At 43.7% G+C, this 16820-nt stretch overlaps 1 pseudogene; it reads right to left on the reverse strand.

Annotated features, from left to right (window-relative positions):
* Positions 1–16820, reverse strand: part of LOC141265128 (ATP-binding cassette sub-family B member 5-like) — a 661237-nt pseudogene that overhangs the window by 235478 nt on the left and 408939 nt on the right.

Below are 16820 nucleotides of genomic sequence, written 5' to 3' on the forward strand. Positions count from 1 at the left end.
ACTAACATTACCACCTACCCCACGTATACCGTGAACACCAAGCCTATTCCCCCTTGCACCATGACCTCTCTTTTCCTCATTCATGTTGCTCAGATACTGTGATAGGAGCATGCTTTTAGCAAAGAAAAGTTAGATTTTTTTTACTCTGTACCAGTTCTGCACACTGCTGAATTTCTGCGGCACTAAATGAAAAGGTAAGATATGGATTTCTGTATCACTTTAGTAACAGAAGAAAGTAGCGTGGATGATGTGCGGATGATGCATGTATAACATAGCAGATATGCTACAAACTATTTCAAACTGAGATGTACCCTGCTGTATAATGTTAGTAACAGAATAAAGTATTTTTTTTACTGTGGATGAGGCCTGTATAACATACGAGATATGCTCCAAACTATTTCAAACTGAGATGTCCCCTACTGTATAACTTCAGTAACAGATGAAAGTATTTTTTCTTGTGTGGATGAAGCCATTATAACATAGGAGATATGGTCCAAACCAGTTTCAAACTGAGATGTCCTCTGATGTTTATTGTTAGTAACAGAAGACATTATTTTTTTTTACTGTGGATGAGACCTGTATAACATAGCAGATATGCTCCAAACAATTTCAGACTGAGATGTCCCTTCTACTGTAGAACGTTAGTAACAGAAGAAAGTATTTTTTAGTGTGGATGATGCCTGTATAACACAGCAGATATGCTCCAAACTATTTCAAACTGAGATGTCCTCTGCTGTATAATGTTAGTAACCGAAGAAATAATTTTTTTTACTGTGGATGAGGCCTATATGACATGGGAGATATGGGCAGCACGGTGGCTCAGTGGTTAGCACTTCAGCCTTGCAGTGCTGGGGTCCTGGGTTCAAATCTCACCAAGAACAACATCTTCAAGGAGTTTGTATGTTCTCCCCGTGTTTGCGTGGGTTTCCTCCGGGTTCTCTGGTTTCCTCCCACACTCCAAAGAAATACTGAAAGGGAATTTAGATTGGGGCTCACGATGGGGACAGCCATGATAATGTATGTAAAGCACTGCAGAATATGTTGGTGCTATATAATAATAAAGATTATTTTATGCTCCATACTATTTCAAACTGAGATGTCACCTGCTGTATAACGTTAGTAACAGAAGAAAGTATTTTTTTTTTACTGTGGATGAGGCCTGTATAACATAGAATATATGCTCCAAGATATTTCAAACTCAGATCTAGCCTGCTGTATCACGTTAGTTACAGCAAAAAATAGATTTTTTTTACTCTGCATGAGTTCTGCATACAGCTGAATTTCACTGCCACAAAATGACAAAGTAGAAAGTAAACCATAGCACTACTGTGTAAGGTGCTCCAGTAGGGTCCAAACCGGTATGTATATAAAGTAAAACTGGGCACTCAGAAGAGATAAACTTCAAATTAATTTTAATTGCAGTTCAAGCACCAAACAAAAAAATGTTTCGGTCATACCATACCTTCCTCAGTAAGTGCAGACTGCGTTATGGAAGCTTGTATAGGGTAGGAAGATAGACACAGTGTCAGGGATATGTTCCAATGTGTGGATATAGGGTGATAAAGAAGGCAGCAGATGTGGTATCCACCTCTTGTCTTGTGAGTTGCCATGGTAATGGCAACTCACTGCACAGTCTGCACTTACTGAGGAAGGTCTGGTATGACCGAAACGTTTTTTTGTTTGGTGCTTGAACTGCAATTAAAATCAAATTTGAAGTTTATCTCTTCTGAGTTCCCAGTTTTACTTTATATACAAAATGACAAAGTGACATATGATGTACTGTATCACATTTGTCATACAAAAAAATTTTTTTTTTTTACTTTTGTTAGCCAAAAAAAAGAAATAGTCTGTTTACTCAGTCTCCACACAGCTTAATTTCCCCATCACAAAAGGACTAGGAGGCTTATGGTGGACTGTATCACGTTTGTCAAAGAATTTTTTTGTACTCTTGATAGCCACAGAAAAATAGATTTTTTTACTCTGAAAACAGATGAATTTCAACACCACAAAAGGCCTAGGTGGCTTATGACAGACTGTATCACGTTTGTCACAGAAAAAAAATTTTTTTTCACTCATGTTAGCAACAGCAAAAATAGTTTTTTACTGTGCATAAAGCTGAATTTCAAGCCACAAAATGGCAAGGTGGGCTGCTATAGCTTTCTGTATCATATTAGCAAATGAAAAAAATAGATTTTTGTACTCTGCACTCAGGAGTTCTGCTTACCGCTGAATTTCAACCCCACAAAATGACAAGGTGGGCTAGTAGGGCTTGTTGTATCATATTAGCAAGTGAAAAAATACACTTTTTAAGGGATACTCGTGCATGGAGCACAATAGAAGCAGTGACCAACAGAGTTCTATGACATGGGCTCTGCTGTCTCTGTGTGGACCTCAGTAATGGCACAAGAAGAAAAAATCTGCTGGAAGGTCAATTTCACAGACACACAGGGTACTAGTTATCTAAACTATCTGACATAGAAGCAATCACCTAGCTAACTAGCTAAAATCTCTTAGTATGCAGAAGCAGCGTCCAGCAGCAACGTAGGTGACTTGCTATAATTAGAAAATGGCGCTCTCACAACATGTCCACTCTTTATATAGAGAGGACATGTGATGTCAGCAGCCAATGGCGCAAGCCCTTGTGTCTGGACAGAGTGGATGCTTCCTGAGCCCTGATTGGCTTGTCGCTATTTGCACACATAAAGTTAGGAAAAAAAAATTAGAAGCATGGCGCTGCTTTCAGCATCTGTCAGCTCTCCCTCTAGCCCCTCTCATCATCAAACACGTCCCCTAGATCATTATACACAAGCAGTATGCTAGCCAAAGTGTTAAAAATACTTTGGTGAAAAAGCGCGGAAGAATTATTGCGTTGCCACTAAATGTTACCGATTTTTGCCAATTTTAAGAAAAAAAATTTGTGTTTCCGATCACGAATCCGAATGTGCCATATTCATGCCGAATTCACAACTTGCGATTGTTTTTTGAACATATTCACTCACCACTATTCTCTATTATCCAGCGCTGTTCGGCTCCTCTTCTGAGTCACGTGATGATGATTCCAAATCCCCGGATTACACTGCGCTTTATGTGACCGGGAAGTGGCTTTTACAATTTAATCCTATGGAGCATCAGAACGAGACTCCATAGGCCTACATTGTGAAAATGTCTTCTGGGTCATTGATAGAGCATAGTATGATCCAGAGTTTCTGAATCGCTATCACGTTATTATTCCCATGATTGGGGAGTGGGTCTCCCATAGTCTTTGCCTATGCCTTATTAGGACGGAGGAACTTGCAATGCCCGTTACAAGGGCCATGCAGTACAGCATATTAAAAACATTATTCCCATTATTGGGGAGTGGGTCTCCCATAGTCTTTGCCTATGCCTTCCAAGATAAAGCTGCCAAAAATTTGGATGAAGGAACTTGCAATGCCCCTTACAAGAGCCATGCATCACAGCATATTAAAAACATTATTCCCATTATTGGGGAGTGGGTCTCCCATAGTCTTTGCCTATGCTTTCCAAGCAAAAGCTGCCAAAAATTAGGATGGAGGAACTTGCAATGCCCCTTAATAGAGCCATTCAGTACAGAATATTAAAAACATTATTCCCATTATTGGGGAGTGGGTCTCCCATAGTCTTTGCCTATGCCTACCAAGCAAAAACTGCCAAAAATTAGGATGGAGGAACTTGCAATGCCCCTTACAAGAGCCATGCAGTACAGCATATTAAAAACATTATTCCCATTATTGGGGAGTGGGTCTCCCATAGTCTTTGCCTATGCCTTCCAAGCAAAAGCTGCCAAAAATTAGGACGGAGGAACTTGGAATGCTGGCAACACGGACCAGAGTCAACCTGGTGGTATAGTGGTGGTGGAGACGGAGGATAAGGAGAAGAGCAAAAAACAGCCTAAATGAGGAAGCATATACCCATGTGTGGGTGTGAAGCGGTGCATGGGAATACACCTCCCGAAATAACACAGTGGATTTGACTTTATGTTACTCTGCTGTCATTTGGTGGTGATGAGAAGTCTGGCCCAATCCAGCCCTTGTTCATTTTGATAAGGGTCAGCTTGTCAGCATTGTCAGTTGACAGGCGAGTGCGCTTATCAGTTATAATTCCACCAGCGGCACTAAAAACACGCTCCGATAACACGCTAGCGGCAGGGGAGGCAAGGACCTCCAAGGCGTACAGAGCGAGTTCTTTCCAAGTGTCCAGCTTGGATACCCAAAAATTAAAAGGCACAGAGGAATCACGGAGGACGCTGGTACGGTCGGCAAGGTACTCCCTAACCATCTTTTGAAACTTTCCACTCCTTGTGAGAGTACCCCGCTCCTCAGGGCCAGTAAGCTGGGCGGGTCTCAGAAAACTGTCCCAGAACGTTGACAGTGATCCCGTGACTCTACTGGATTGGAGTTGCGTCTCTCTCGCCTGTACGCGTTGGTTGGGCAACGAACTGTGACCCCTGCCACTAGCGTGTTCAGATGGGAATTTTATTAACAGTTCTGCAGCAAGGGCCTTCTGGTACTGCCCCAATTTTGTAGACCTCTCCACCTCAGGAATAAGAGAGTGAAAGTTCTCCTTGTAGAGGGGGTCTAAGAGTGTCACCAACCAGTAATGACTGTCACCCAACATTTTGACAACGTGAGGGTCATGGTTAAGGCAGCGTAACAAAAAGTCAGCCACGCATGCCAGACTGGTAACGGGCAAAACTTCCGTGTCCTCACCAAGATGACGACTGACCATGCTCTCCTCCTCCTCCTCCTCCCCCCTGTCTTTAGGCCACCCACGCTGAACCGACGGTATGACAGTTGTACAGGTACTACTGTCTACAGCGCATGATACCAGCTCCTGTTCTTCCTCCTCCTCCTCCTCCTACTCCTCTCCCTCATTGAACCCCATACACGTTGGGATGAGATGAGGCTGGGCTGTGTGTAATCTACCGCTACAGCTTCTTGATCCATCTCATCATACTCTGGCAGCAATGCCTCCTCTTTAATTTTCTGCAGAGAGCGTTGCAAAAAACAGTCAAGTGGGATGCTGACACTAATGATGGCGTCATCGCCACTCACCATCTTGGTGGACTCCTCAAAGTTTGTCAGGATGGTACATATGTCAGACATCCAGGTCCACTCCTGAGGTCTTATGTGTGGAGTCTGACCTGAATAGCAACGGCCTTGTTGCAGCTGGCAACATGTGGAGGGTAGAGTTCCAACGTGTGGGGACATCACACACCAGTCGGTGTGCTGGAAGCTGCAAAAGCTGCTGCAATACAGCAAGGGCGGCGGAAGCTGAAGCCTACTTCCGAAAATGAGCTGACAGGCGGCGTACTTTGACGAGCAGATCTGGCAACTCGGGGTACGATTTAGGAAACTGCTGTACCACAAAGTTAAGCACATGGGCCAGGCATGGTACGTGTGTGATCTCGCCTCACCTCAGAGCCGCCACCAGGTTACGGCCATTGTCACACACGACCATACCTGGCTGTAGGTTCGGCGGTGTGAGCCACAGATCTGCCTGCTCTTTCACAGCTGTCCACAACTCACAAGCAGTGTGAGGTTTATCACCTAAGCTTATGAGTTTCAGCACAGCCTGTTGCTGCTTGGCCAAGGCAGTGCTGCAGTGCTTCCAGCTTGTGACTGATGTGGTCATTTCGGAGATGGGGGCTGAAGAGGAGGAGGAGGCTGAGGAGGATGAGGTGCAGACGCTGTAGACCATGGGGGCAACCATGATTGACCTAGGGCCCGCAATACTTGGCTTCGGGAGGATGTGTTCCCTCCCAATGTCTGACTGGGTCCCGGCTTCAACTAGATTAACCCAGTGTGCCATCAGCGAGATGTACCATCCCTGCCCACAAGCACTTGTCAATGTGTCTGTGGTTAGGTGGACTTTCCCAGTAACTGCGTTGTTGAGGGCACGGCTAATGTTTTGGGACACGTGCTTGTGTAATGCAGGGACGGCTCACCGGGAGAAATAGTGGCGGCTGGGGACCGAGTACCAAGGAACGGCCGCCACCATCAGGTTGCGGAATGCTTCCGTCTCGACGAGCCTAAAAGGCAATATTTCGAGCGCAAGCAGTTGTGAAATGTGAGAATTTAGTAGTGTGGCTGTGGGGCGTTGGCTGCGTATTTGCGCTTGTGCTCCAATGACTGGGGTATGGACAAATGAACGCTGCGCTGGGACAAGGACGTGGACATGCTTCCTGATGCTGCAACTTGAGAGTGTGCAATGACAGGTGCAGGGCAGGAAGCATCTTCGCATGCACCATGGACAGGGGATTGGCTTGAATGCACAACAGCAGAAGAAGCAACGGTGGCACTCGTAGACACTGTTCCTGGACCCTGGGGTTCGGCCCACTATGTTGGGTGCTTTGCTGCCATGTGCCTGATCATGCTGGTGGTGGTCAGACTGGTCGTTTTGCCACCCCTGCAGATGGTGGCCTGGCAGGTGGTGCAAATGGCCTTTTTGGGGTTATCGGCAGAGTCTTAAAAAAACAACCAGATTCGAGAAGACCTAACAGTTGTACTGGCAACTTCCTTTGTGTTGGTGTTAAGGGGAATGATTGCCTGCCTTCTGTCTGTGGCCACCACACTGCTTCTTCCTGCCTGTTGGGGTGCTCTGCCTCCCTCCCCCTGTGTGTTGCTGTCCTCGCTCTGCATGTCATCCGGCCAGGTTGGGTCAGTTACTATATCATCCACCACCTCGTCTTCCACTTACGCACCCTGGTCCTCCTCCTGACTTTTTGGCAATTGAGTCTCATCATTGTCCACCTCTTGTGACACTTTCCCACCGTCGCCTTCATGTGACCGTGGCTGCTTAAATATTTGGGCATCGCTACATGCGATCTCCTCTTGCCTCGCTTCAAGTGGACCGAATCTATAAATGGAAAAGTGAACAGCTCTTCAGAGTGTCCAAGTGTGGGATAATTTGTCTCCAGGCACTCGGCATGGTGGGAGGAAAGAGGATCAGGGTGAGGAATATGCGGTCCAGACTCACGGCTACTGAGACTTGACCGTGTGGAAGACAGGGTGGTGGTGGTGGTGGTGGCTAAGTGACTGGAAACATTTTCCGCTATCCAACTAACAACCTTTTGACACTGCTCTGGGTTCAATAGTGGTGTGCTGTGGTCCCCTAGGAATTGGGACAGGGAGGTCGGGCGAGAAGGTGTGGGTGTTTGTTGTGGCAGCTTGCCCACGGCCTTGTCCTCGGCCTCTGCATGCACCATCACCATTACATCCAGTTCCCCGTCCCTTGCCACGCGCCTTGCCCATTTTAAAAGGAGGACAATATCTTCCAAGCTCACTATAAATAACTGAATTTGGAGCGAACTTATATGTGATCCGTGTGACTGACAAACCACAGTTTTAAATACCTGGCCTGTAGGTAACTATTTTGAACAGCAATCGGGTGTTATTTGCTTCACTGACACACTGAAACAAATTTTTAATGGAGGTCAGAAATGGCAGTATTTTCTGAACACGTATATGTGATCCGTGTGACGGAGAAAACACCGTTTTAAATACCTGGCCTGTAGGTAACTATTTTGAACAGCAAACCGCTGTTAAAAACTTCGCTGGCACAGTGAAAAACTTCGCTGACACAGTGAAAAAAAATTTGAATGGAGGCCAAAAATGGCAGTATTTTCTGAAAACGTATATGTGATCCGTGTGACGGAGAAAACACAGTTTTAGATAGCTGGATTTTTAGCGCTGTAATGTGACAAGGACCTGGCTGTATTCTGCAGTGTCAACAAGCAAATGGCGCAGAAAAACTGTGTTAGCTGTATTGCTTTTTAAGCAAATAATGAGGATTAAGATCCAAAAAAAATTATTCCTGGCCCCTGAGATCTGGGCATTTGTCTAGAAATATTTAACAGCAGCAGAAGGCAGAAGTGGAATGGAGCATCTTGTGCTATATGCACTGCAGTCTGCTATATACACTGCCTGCCTATATACACTGCCTGCCTGATATCTCTGCAGATAGATTAGTCCTCAGAAGGACTGTTTGTTGAGATGTATATGTGTAATGTACTTTTTTTCTCCCTACACTACCTAGTACACAACCAAATCTCTCCCTAGCTCAGCAGCACCTCTCTCTACACTGCCTGACTGCGGAGTAGACTGACGAGCACAGCGGCGCCAGGTCTGATATAGACCTGATGACGCTGTGCGGCCAGCCAATCACTGTAATGCCACAACCACCATGGTTGCGGCATTATAATGAGTGGCAGGCAATCCCTGCATGTTGATTGGCGCTCTAAAGAGCGCCAAACATGCAGGGATGGGACCCGAGCATCCACCCAAGCATCTCGCAAGTACTCGGCGAGCTCCAAGCATCACGAGTACTGAGATGCTCGGGCGAATGCCGAGTACTTGCGAGTATGCTCGCTCATCACTACTTGTGACTAATGCGGCTTTTCAGTGATCCCTCTGCATCATGTATGTTTGAAGTGTGCATACACAAGTATTTGGGATGAGAACAAGAAGAACAGGGGTTCCTTCTTCAAAGCAATGGAATGGAAATCACTATGTGAGGGCAGCTGATTGTAAGAGAAGAACAGAAAGGGGTCAACAATTTTGGTTTATTATGGCATTTATCATTTCATTGTGCTCCACTCTTCATCAATATCAGTATATTGCTCTCTGCCGTAAATAGAGTAATTTCATGATAACTGGTGATATCAAGCTGTTTAAGGAACAGAGTATCAGGAATGAAGGGGAATTGTTTTGCTACTGTTGTAGCCATAGTTTCACTTTATTAGGACAAGTATTCTCCGAAGCTCCATTGCTCTTTAATCTGCATGACTGTCACACTGCTCTCAGCTCTGAACAGCATCATCACTCTCGGAAACTTTTGCCCCCACAACAGTGAAATGATTAACCTTCGTTCTACAGCACTGCACATGATCTTTCTGCTTCAGGTCCAGTTGCCTTGCAGCGATTTTTCAACAAAAAGTCAACAGTTTGGATACCAAGCACATGACTGTGTGATACACAAATTACTTTGACTAATGATTTTTTAATAAATTATATTGAAAGTACAGGATGTTATTTTTATCATTACTAACATAATGAAATAAAAAATAGCAGTGAAATCTGATGAAGGCTACTTTTTAAATACAAAAATCTGGGTTTATAGACTGTTATACTGGTAACTAGAAAAATATTGTATAACTAAAATCATCAACTTACCTGTAAGAAGTAAGTAAAAAAAGACACAACACCAATTACTGCAAACATTACACAATATAAATCAGATTCTCTTTTTATTCTATCCAGATCATCATATCCAAAGAGCTGTCAAAACAGGAAAAATAGTTATCAGCCAGGATGTGGAAAACAGAGGAGAAAGAAAGCGTCGGCATACACGAGGAGATCTGAAGATTGGGTGATAACAAAACATCCTGCTTATGGATAATATGGTTGGCTGGTATCTTTTTTTGCTGCACAGCATCGCTACATTACAATTTATTTCCAATTCAATTAATTATTTAAAATTAACTTTACAATGTTGTCATAGTTTGATCTATTCAAAAGTTGAAAAATAAATCAAAATGTTATCCTTTTCACATCATGTACTAGAGATTTATTGACCCCTATGTCTTCTTAAATCAAAAGGAGGATGGGAACATGGCTACTTATAAGAATGGAGCTCCTGTACATCATGTGATTGGGTGGTGAAACGTAGTTAGGGCTGATGGCTGAGTTTGCCTATTGAACTTTGATTCTTAAATGCCTTAAATACTGCAACTTGTGTGAGTAAAACAATAAGGAAAACTTCTTGCCCATTCCAGGGCTATATTCAACTAATGTCTCTGCTTCTTAAAGCTTATTTATAGATATCGGAGGAGAAACGCTAGAAAGAGCAAGGCGGAGAAACTGGCGTTAAATTGGCATGATTTTGTAAACTTCTATGGTTGTATTGGGTGGCAAGTGGGGACTCCTTGAATACTGTATTCCCCGTTGTTTATTTCATTTGCAGCCAATAAGACTGTTGACTTATTTTAAGAAATGGAAGAACGGTGATTTTGTCCCAAACCCTTTGTGACTTCTCAAAAAGTGGTGGATTCAGTCCAGGTTAAAAAAAACTGTGGTTGTGTTTTTTTACATTTGTTCTTGGATTTTTCAATCCATCACTTTTCATTCCTCTCATGCAGTCATCTGTAGAGGACTGATACCAATTAGGTCTGCTGTGTAGAAGCTGGAACAGCCCCATCACATACTTTGTAGAATCAAGAGGGTCATATGAGAAACTCAACTCTCTTTAAGAAGAAGAGCATGCATCCTGTGTCACTCTTTACATGGTTCCCAGATTGGAGGTTATCACGATGTGTGGGCTGCGTTTGCAGGATTAATGAGGTTCGGAGACTATAAACAAGGTTTTTTATTCACACCAACACATTTTGGAGGCGACTTTATCAAGGCAATCAAAACAAGGTGTGAATGAAAAACCTTGTTTAAAACCCTCCAGACCTCTTTAATCCTGCAGCCCACACATCATCATAACCTCCAATCTGGTAAAATGCTACCTGGAAGAAACTTTCAGAGAGCTACGGGGCTGCAGCTATGGCATATTAGGCATCTACAGATGTTGTGTCCTCACACAACCCTTACAGGTGAGCACTACTATCACTCTCACTCCCATTCTGATCCTTATGGTACTGCCCTATCTGTGCACTTCTGTCCTTCCAGATCTCTTCACTCTTTACATGGTTTCAGCATTTTCTTTACTTCACGTCTAATAGGATATTCTAATCTAAAGAAAATATGTCTTCGTCACATGTTCCTTTAAGGTAGTTATATGGATATGTTTACCAGAATAGTATAATTACTAGTAGTATTATTCTTTACACTGCTACCAAGATTAGTGAGACATTTTCTGCCATTGTACTTGGATCTCCTAATTTACTTACAGCAATCATTTTGGCAAACACGATGCAAAATGCTGGGACAGTTCCACCATTTATTATTGACGCAAGCGTTCCCACCATAATATAAGGCCATTCAGACTGGTTAAGCTTCAAAGTTTAAGAAAGGAAATATTGGGAAGACTGTCCTGGAAAAAGAAAATAGTGCAGACATATTATCTTTCATACCGTTATATTTGTGGAGTTGCCAGGCATGGTTAAAACTTAATTTTAATCTACAATGAGCAGCATAAAAACATGATAAAATATCCCTTTGAAACTCTAAAGACCATACCATACACCTTCCACAGCTATCAGCTGAAAGCTTGTTTAGCCAACAGCTATTCATGTCAATTTCCCATATGTTAAATTCTTCTTTTCCCCAACTTCATCAGTCTGAGGAGAATTGAAAGGTCCCCATGCACATAAACTTGTCAGCCCCTTCGACTTTGCTCATGTGTGTATGGCCACCTTTACAATGATACTCAATGATGGTCAATTACTAAGGAGTTCTGTGAAACTATTATTATTTATTATTACAGTGCCATTTATTCCATGGTGCTTTACATGTGAACAAGGAGGTATACATAGCAAAGACAACTACAATAATCTTGAAAAAAACGAGTTAGCGACTGGTACAGGAAGAGAGAGGACCCTGCCCGCAAGGGCTCACAATCTACAAGGTATGGGTGAGGATACAGTAGGTTGGGGTAGAGCTGGTCATGCAGCGGTATGGTGGAGAGAAGATTACTGCAGGTTGCACGCTTGTCATAAGAGGTGGGTCTTCAGATTCCTTTTGAAGGTAGGCGAGAGTCTGATATGTTTGTGTAACGTGGGGCAGGGTGGCAGTCGTTGGCGAGTGGCACGTCAGTTTCAGTGATTAAATCCTCACCCTGACCCGTTACAGAAAAAGGGGACTCGGAGAATCCCTGGGTGTGTGTGTGTTGTGGTGCTTCCGTGGAGGAGACCTCCATACTCACTTCTGACCTGCCGTCACGAGTTTTGAGTTTTTTAACCTTCAGGAGGAGAAAACCAGACCAGCTTAAACACGTAAAAACTTCTTTACTTGCAGCCACAGTCACATACAGGGAGTAACAAGTGATACAGTCTCTTTGTGATCTCTTTACATACAGCGGCACTTTACCAGCGATGAAAGACACAGCCACCGATTTGGACATGAAGACCAACACCGAGCGCGCCAGCTCTCTCGGCAACTCCATTCTCTGTCCCACTGCCTGACCTGCTTGGATCCACCTCCCTGATGAGGCTGTCCTGTCTTGGCACGTAAGGTGAAGTTCCCACATTGACCTCTCCATGTACATCTGTTCCTGTTGTCCCCGCTGTCTAGACTGTTCGGATTCACCTTCCAGATAAGGTTGTCCAAAAACTCCCCAACTGTGACACACACACACACCCTTCTCCTGTACTTTCTCCTGTGTCCTCCTGACAGGCCTTCAATAGTCACTGTCCCTCACTGACTCACTCAACTAGAACTGTCTGCAATCAGGAAGTGTCTCAGTTCTTCACTGAACATGCTCCTTCTACACTGAAGCAGCTCCTAAACCCCTTAACTCTTTCCTAACTTATAACTGCATACTCTGTGTGCTACAGTGCCCACATCTGCACTACTTCTTCTATTAAGCTAATAGTCTACCTGCACAAACCTATATTGAACCTATAAGTAACCCATCAGACATTAGATCATATGAATGCTCATATATACACTGTGTGCAGAATTATTAGGCAAATAAGCATTTTGATCACACGATATTTTTTATACATGTTGTCCTACTCCAAGCTGCATAGGCTTGAGAGCCAACTACCATTTAAGTAAATCTGGTGATGTGCATCTCTGTAATGAGGAGGGGTGTTGACCAATGACATCAACTCCCTATATAAGGTGTGCTTAATTATTAGGCAACTTCCTTTCCTTTGGCAAAATGGGTCAGAAGAGAGATTTGACAGGCTCCGGAAAGTCCAAAATTGTGAGATGTCTTGCAGAGGGATGCAGCAGTCTTGAAATTTCCAAACTTTTGAAGCGTGATCACCGAACAATCAAGAGTTTCATGGCAAATAGCCAACAGGGTTGCAAGAAGCATGTTGGCCAAAAAAGGCGCAAAATAACTGCCCATGAATTGAGGAAAATCAAGCGTGAAGCTGCCAAGATGCCATTCGCTACCAGTTTTGCCATATTTCAGAGCTGCAACGTTACTGGAGTATCAAAAAGCACAAGGTGTGCGATACTCAGGGACATGTACAAGGTAAGGAAGGCTGAAAAACGACCATCTTTGAACAAGAAACATAAGATAAAACGTCAAGAATGGGCCAAGAAATATCTTAAGACTGATTTTTCAAAGGTTTTATGGACTGATGAAATGAGAGTGACTCTTGATGAGACAGATGTATGGGCCAGAGGCTGGATCGATAAAGGGCAGAGAGCTCCACTCCGACTCAGACGCCAGCAAGGTGGAGGTGGGTACTGGTATGGGCTGGTATCATCAAAGATGAACTTGTGGGAACTTTTCGGGTTGAGGATGGAGTGAGGCTCAACTCCCAGACCTACTGCCAGTTTCTGGAAGACAACTTCTTCAAGCAGTGGTATAGGAAGAAGTCGATATCATTCAAGAAAAACATGATTTTCATGCAGGACAATGCTCCATCACATGCTTCCAACTACTCCACAGCGTGGCTGGCCAGTAAAGGTCTAAAAGAAAAAATAATGACATGGTCCCCTTGTTCACCTGATCTGAACCCCATAGAGAACCTGTGGTCCATTATAAATGTGAGATCTACAGGGAGGGAAAACAGTACACCTTTCGGAACAGTGTCTGGGAGGCTGTGGTGGCTGCTGCATGCAATGTTGATTGAAAACAAATCAAGCAACAGACAGAATCTATGCATGGAAGGCTGTTGAGTGTCATCATAAAGAAGGGTGGCTATACTGATCACTATTTTTTTTTGTTTTTGTTTTTGCACGTCAGAAATGTATATTTCTAAATTTTGTGCACTAATATTGGTTTACCTGGTGAAAATAAACAAGTGAGATGGGATTATATTTGGTTTTTATTAAGTTGCCTAATAATTCTGCACAGTAATAGTTACCTGCACAAACAGATATCCTCCTAAGATAGCAAAATCTAAAAAAAAAAAAACACTCCAACTTCCAAAAATATTAAGTTTGGATATTTATGAGTCTTTTGGGTTGATTGAGAACATAGTTGTTGATCAATAATAAAAATAATCCTCTAAAATACAACTTGCCTAATAATTCTACACACAGTGTAAACATAGAGCACAACATTATGTGCATTAAGAGGGAAGAGGCGCATGACCGTCCCGGTCACCCTCTTACATTGGGGTAGAGAGATCCAGAGTAGGGGGGATGCACGGGAGAAATCATGTATGTGATTGGGGAAGAGGAGATAAGAGGGAAGGAGATCTTGTGAGGATCGGAGATTGCGTGTAGGTAAATACCAGGAGACTAGGTCACAGATGTGTGGAGGAGACATGTTGTGGATGGCTTTGTATGCCAAAGTTAGTGTTTTGTACTGGAGTTTCTAGCTGATGGGGAGCCAGTGAAGGGATTGACAAAGGGGAGAGGCCGGGAAATAGAGGGGGGACAGGTGGATTAGTCAGGCAGCAGGGTTTAGGATAGATTGGAGGGGTGCGAGAGTGTTAGAAAAGAGGCCACACAGAAGTAAGTTGCAGTGGTTGAGACGGGAGATGAAATTAATAGAATCTGTTAATGAATCAGTAATTAGCCTTTAAGGGATTGTTCACTTCAAGGACAGTCCCTTCTCAATGACCATGTTCCCGAACATAATGACAGCCTGTTCTTACCTCCAGTGGCAGTGCTATCTGAACAATGTTGGTGCCGGGTCTCAAGTGACATTGTTATGTTATGTGAGCCCTGCAGCCAGTGAGCGGTGGCTTCATTCTCAATTCCTTTAGATGTAACAGACATCCAGAGGAAGTCAGTCACACTTCTTGCAGATGTTAGTCTCATGCAAAGGAAGTGAGAGTGAAGCACATGGAGGGCTGTGCGGCACTCCAAAGAAATGCCACAGAACACCAGGATTGGCAAAGTCGCCACTGGCGCCCTGTGCTTTTCACAGATGGAAGCAGGTTCACATTGAGTACATGTGACAGACGTGACAGTCTGGAAATGCCGTGGAGAGCGATCTGCTGCCTGCAACATCCTTCAGCATGACCGGTTTGGCAGTGGGTCAGTAATGGTGTGAGGTGGCATTTCTTTGGGGGGCGGAACAGCCCTCCATGTGCTCGCCAGGGGTAGCCTGACTGCCATTAGGTACCGAGATGAGATCCTCAGACCCCTTGTGAGACCATATGCATGGTGCGGTTGGCCCTGGGTTCCTCCTAATGCAGGACAATGCCAGACCGCATGTGGCTGGAGTGTGTCTGCAGTTTCTGCAAGATGAAGGCATTAAAGCTATGGACTGGCCCGTCCGTTCCCCAGACCTGAATCCGATTGAGCACATCTGGGACATCATGTCTAGCTCCATCCACCAACGTCACGTTGCACCACAGACTGTCCAGGAATTGGCAGATGCTTTAGTCCAGGTCTGGGAGAAGATCCCACAGGAGACCATCCGCAACCTCATCAGGAGCATGCCCAGTCGTTGTAGGGAGGTCATACAGGCACGTGGAGGCCACACACAATAAGGAGCCTCATTTTGACTTGCTTTAAGGATATTATATCAAAGTTGGATCAGACTGTAGTGTGTTTTTCAGCTTTAATTTTGGGGGTGATTCCAAATCCAGGCCTCCATTGGTTAATAAACTTGATTTCCATTGATGATTTTTGTGTGATTTTGTTGTCAGCACATTCAACTTTGTACAGAACAAAGTATTCAATGAGAATATTTCATTCATTCAGGTCTAGGATGTGTTAGAGCGTTCCCTTTATTTTTTTGAGCAGTGTATTAATTGTAATTATGTTTTATTGTATATGTCAATTGCATTACTTATCTTGTATTGAATTGTAAATTGTAAAAAGTAGAAATTTAAAAAGTAACCTGTCACCAGGTTTTCACCATATAAAGTAAGGTCAGCACCTTTAAGCCCTCTGTTACAGCTGATCCGTATGCTATATGTATGTCCACAATCCCCTATGCAAGGTAAGAAAAAGATCCTTTATTATACTCACAGACGGGGCGGTCCAGTCTGATGGGCATCTCTGGTCTGGATCCGGCACCTCCTCTCTTCTTGTGATCGCCGTCCTCCTTAACTTCTTTATGTTGATGACGCGTCCTATGTCATCCACGCAGTGTCCTTCGTTGTGCTATTATGTAAGTGCACTTCTCTCTGTCCTGCCAAGGCCAGAGCAAAGTACTGTAGTGCGCATACAAGGACAAAGAGTGCCGATGACCCATAGGTAAAGCCGGTGCTGAGGGCAGAGAGAAGTGCGGCTGTGCAGGAGCGCGATGGGAGAAACTGTGTGAATGATATAGAACGTGTCATCCCAGAAAGCAGAGAACAAGGACGGTGATCATAAGAAGAGAGAAGGCACCGAATCAAGACCAGAGACGCCTAAATGTAAGTATAATAAAATGTCTTTTTTGTGCCTTGAATACAGGATTGGGGACTTAGTACAGTTAGTAATAAGCTAGTACAGCTTACTAGAATGCTGTAAAGGAGGCCTTAAAAGTGATGATTGTACTTTATATAGGGAAAATCTGGTGACAGGTTCCCATTAAGCTCTTACCGCTTTCTCATTCTGTGCATCATTTTCATCTTCTTCCTTGCTCTCTTTTATGTTGTTTTTTATAAATGAGTTAGGGCACTTTATCGATAGTGGCTTTTTGGGTATTCCATTTACTGACTCATTTGTTTCATTACTGTCTTCTGTTTCTTGTATAAACTGTTAAAAAAATAGCATAAATCATCAAGCCAC

Source organism: Phyllobates terribilis, unplaced genomic scaffold (genome assembly GCF_046119375.1).
Source record: "Phyllobates terribilis strain yellow unplaced genomic scaffold, ASM4611937v1 Scaffold_4__5_contigs__length_816908805, whole genome shotgun sequence".
NCBI lineage: Eukaryota > Metazoa > Chordata > Amphibia > Anura > Dendrobatidae > Phyllobates > Phyllobates terribilis.